This window comes from Vigna unguiculata, unplaced genomic scaffold, assembly GCF_004118075.2.
Source record: "Vigna unguiculata cultivar IT97K-499-35 unplaced genomic scaffold, ASM411807v1 contig_3, whole genome shotgun sequence".
NCBI classification, from domain to species: Eukaryota; Viridiplantae; Streptophyta; class Magnoliopsida; order Fabales; family Fabaceae; genus Vigna; species Vigna unguiculata.
In genome coordinates, this window is record NW_021011005.1 from 82,501 (window position 1) to 87,500 (window position 5,000).

Below are 5,000 nucleotides of genomic sequence, written 5' to 3' on the forward strand. Positions count from 1 at the left end.
TTAGGCTTGTTATCCAGGAACTTGTTCAGAAATACTGTAATGAAAGGAACATAGGAGTTTGTCGCTAGGTATTTGACCAAATAGGATCGTCCAGTTCCTATAGAACCTATCACTAAAATACCCCTACTAGGGGGAGGTAGGGCTAAGCGGAGCGAAAAGGGTTTTCCATGAGATGGGAAATGCAAACTATTAGCCCCCCACAAGGTGTGTGAATAAGTAATTGTCTGATAATTAGCAAGGAATATACGTCTTTCTACTAAACAGGATGTATTGAATTCATAAATCATTAGATACTTTTTTTGAATGTCAACTAAGTATCGTAAGTAAATTGCTCCCGGTTGTTCACTTATTTGATAACCAGAGTTATTCTTTGATAAAAGATCACTATGAGTAAGACTCAATAGAATTTGATCAATCCTTTTTTCTGTTGTTAAGGTAGAAAACTGAACCAAGAATTCTTTTTCTTTATCATCAATCGAATCAGTGTTCGAGACCCAGGATTCTATTTGATCATCAATCCAATCACCATTCACGTTTTTTATTTTTCTTATCAAGGAATAGATTGCTTTACTTGGATGACTTAGATGTCTCGTATTTCTCGAAAAAGCGATTCGATTGATGGGATTTGGTATAATACTTATGAGATCGATGAGATTCCAATATTTATTCTTAGAACGTATGGATTTGACCCCATAAGCGGGACCACCACCCCATAGCATGTTGCTACCAAAAGCAAAACTCCGTATTTCTTCTAGAGAATCTCCTAATTGTTCCAGAGCAACTAGAAAGATATTCTTTAACCAGAAAGAATTCAGTTCAGATGTAGGATACCTATCCAGAAGTTTTCGCAACTCAATCATGTATGATGGAATCATCAAAGATTTTACCTTTTCGAACTCTGTCTGTAACTCACTATAGACTCGAGAAACAAAGAGAAGATGTGTACGAACGAGATATCCAGCAACAAGGAGAAGGAAAAGGATTGAATAGAAGAACTCCTGAACATTTAGCGATCTCAGATGTGTCGATATCAATAGTAACTCATTATTTCGATGAGTCATTTCTTCGGACAGAAGAAGATTATGGAAACAATTACCCGGAATCTCACTTATCAGATTCCATTGTGGAAGACACAATGGAATCTGACGAATTCGCCATAATATATCTGACCCATGCATAATATCATGAAAAATGGATACAAATTTTTGGCTGCTACTTAGTATCGGCAATAGGTCTGAAAAAGTATCTAAAAATATGAAATTTAGATATTTGTACCCCGTCGAGGTAAGGAACCATGGTATATATGTTTGGAATAGATTCCATTTTGAGAGAGTTGAAAAAACACTATCTTGTTGAAAGGTTCTATACATCTGACCTTTCTCAAGGCATTTTTGTAGACAAGAACTCCGTTTTTTCCTTTTTTCGGATGGTAAATATTTCTCAGAACATGGAGTGTGAATCCAACCCATGTTTGAATTGAAATTGAGATACTGATACAAGTTCTTCCCTTCTGAATCAGGTATATTCATATCTGAAAGAGGTTGACAATAAGTTTTTTCAAAATGGACTATTTGTCCCTCTGTTAGAGGTGTTCCAGAAATGTCTGCGATCGAGTAAATAGCTCCACGAACGAATGGATCGTATCGAATTGGAAAATGGAAAGATTTGTAGAAGTTATACCCTTCGTCGCCACTTTGCGGAAAATCGTTAGGTATCAATATGTTAGATACCTGTAACTCGATTGGTGAAATAGTATCTCTCTTCAAAAAAGCATGTTTTTTTTGACCATCGCAAAAAGAAAAGATTTTGTTGCGAATGAACAAGATTTTGAGGAATTGTCCATACGTAAAATCATAATTATTGATACGGGCCTTTTCCACATAAAAAGGGAATCTTTTGTTACAATAGAAGCAGAAGTGATATTGATTATTCAAGAATCGAAGTCGATTTGCTTTATAAAAATAGTATATCAATGAACTTCTATGAAATGGTTTCACGGGATTCAGCCAATTGTCTGGATCGTGGGATATCATTGAGAAATAGGAATCTGTGTTATCAAAAGATTTCCTGCGATTCTTTCTAGTATGGAATGAGTCAATCATCCACTTTGGTATCTTATTGAACAAAAATGGTGATATTGTTCCTCCATTGATCAAGAATTTCGATTTTTGGGAAGTATCTTGGTCATCCAATAATAAGGGTTTCCTTTTTTTCAAATGAAAGATTTGAAGACCTATTGATTCTAATAACTGATTACAGAGTGGATCATTCGGACCTTTCAATTCATAGATGTGGATCTCGGACCTATGAATGGGGATACCCCCAAAACTCACAAATAAAAAAGAAGGAAGTGAGTTAGACAAAAAGAGAAGAAACTTGGGCAAAAAAAGAAGTAACTTGGACAAAAATAAACAAAGTGACTTAGACAAATCTTTTTTGTCGATAACCTCAGACCAATCAATCGAATATTGATTAATATGTAATCGATCGAACACTACTTGAAAACGGCTATTCTGCTCAGAAATGAAATAGTCCAAATGTTCCTGGAAATTCTTGCTCCCATTGGACCATTTGTATCTATATACATTAGGATCCCAATTCATAGATCTCTCCGTTCGAGAAATCAAAATAAGAGGATCGAACCACTTCTTCTGACTCTTTTTCAAATTTGATAAATGTTGGTTGATCGTGTATTTCATTCTAGTTCGATGATTCAGAGTATCATTTCCTATTTGATACCTTTGAATTCCATATTCGAAGTTGCAATTGAATCGATTCAATACATTTCTTATGTAACCATGGGTGCTATATTGGATTTGAATCAGATTTCGGATCAATCTATATTGATTGACTGCCTCCATTATGTTGTTGCTAGCAAATACAACTATTTTAGGTTTTGGATCTTCCACATTATTTCCGCAAGAGGTCTGGACCCATTTTTTTATGATCCTTCGATAAAAAGATTCATTCTCTTCATAAAAAAGAGGAGGTAGAACCAATAAAGAGTGCTTTTTCGATTCATCCCTGGAGTTCAATAACTCATTCAAGAAATGTTTTTGATCCAATCCGGAGGAATCCATAGAAAAATCAAATTCCTTATGATACACCAGATCCGGCTCGGTTATTGATAGAGTGAATAGATCTGCCATTTCTTGAAATATATCTTCTGATTCAAAATCGTGGTGTAACGTGTATCTCCCCCTGTTCCGGTCATGGAATAGATGAAATAAACCCCAAAATGGATTTTTGTTCAAGAATGAAATCTTATTGGAACTGTCCAGTTCACCCTTTGGAACCATATCACATCCTCGATAGGATGAAATAGGATGAATTGAGACGGTATTTTGTAAGTACATAATTATCTTGAATAAATTCACTATTTCTTTCTTTTCCGATCGCCTGGAAAAAGCAAGATGTTTCTTTTGTTCTTTTTTCAACAATTTCTGATCTCTAGTAGACCTATCAGTAGGATTCGAACCCAGATGAAGTTCTGACCATCTGTCAGAGAAAAAAGAACGAGTGGCTCTTGCAGGATTCCCAAAAAATTCTTCGATTTCTTCCGGAAGCAGATGATTATTCATCTGCTTCTCACGTTCCATGAATAGTCGGCACATTGAGGAATATCCAGAAAGGATTTTAAGGAATCGCTCTGATTCTATCTCTGTTCGTTCCGTTTGAAGAAAGGAAGGATCCCAACAAAGAATCGATCTTTCTTTTAGTTGTTGAATCTCTCTTTGATTGATCAATGTGTGATATTTCGAATCCTCATTCCTAATGGAATCGAAAGAATCCTTGGATTGATCAGAAGATCCTTTCAATTGGCTAGAATCCGTTACTTGAATGAAACTAGATCTCGTGGAATCATATTGAAGATTTGATGATACATTCCGTACCTTGCTAAAAAACCGATCCTTGTTTCCCAACCACACATTGTCTAACCAAATCCAATTCTCTCGTGACATGTTCCTCAAAAAATCCGATTCGTGCGGACTCTTCCCCCAACTAACGAAGAGATCTTGACGGAATTGCCACATATGAAATTGAGCACAATTTTGCAAAGAAATAGCCCGCTTGTTTCTCAAGAAGAGATGCGAAACATGCTCAATATCATTTGATTGAATAATTGACCCAGTCCCTTGTTGTTTGAAGAAACCCTCCACTTCCTTTGGTATTTTTTCACGAAAAGCAAACATGAGATAATAAATCCAGTCTTTCACTAAGATTTCGAATAGCTGTCCCGAATTCAAGTTGATTATGTTTCGCCTCTTTCTCGGGGAAAGACGATCAAAAAATTCCCAATCATGGTCCTTACGGATCGGATCATCCATATAATATACAAAAAGGAACTCCAGATATTTGATATCTTTCTCTTTGAATGAGATCTCAATTCCAGCGATGGTTTCATTAGATATCTTACAACTAGAATCGCTCTTTTTTCCTATCCAGTTCCTCCACCACCGCGAATCCCAGTTAAATTCAGGCATGATATACTTTTTAGTTATTGGGAGAACCCGAGTACTCTCTTTCGGATCCAGGAAAGAACTCTCAGAGATCTTTTTTCCTTTTGGAAGATACAGGAGCGGAACAATCAACCTATTGATATTGGAAGACTCAGATGATTCTTCCAATGTATCATTTTTGGGTCCAATGGAATTCATAGGTATAGGAAGAAGCCTTGTCAAATAGGGATTTTTTCTTTCGACCATTTTTCGATTGTTAATACGATATATAAGGACCGCTACTACAAAGAGTACTACATACTTGATCGTGAAATATCGATTGCTTGTTGAACCCTGTGAATTGCGTGAAAGTAGGATACTCCAAATTCGGGAGTCCAAGAGTTTTATAAAACTCTCTTGATGGAAAAAAATATGAATGAAAAATCCCGCTGAATTGAATTGGGTCCATGAATCTAAGAAATAGCGAGAATTCTTGATTTCTCTCAATATCTCTCTCAATTCGAAAATCCAGGATTTGAATTGATGTCCTTTCATCGAATC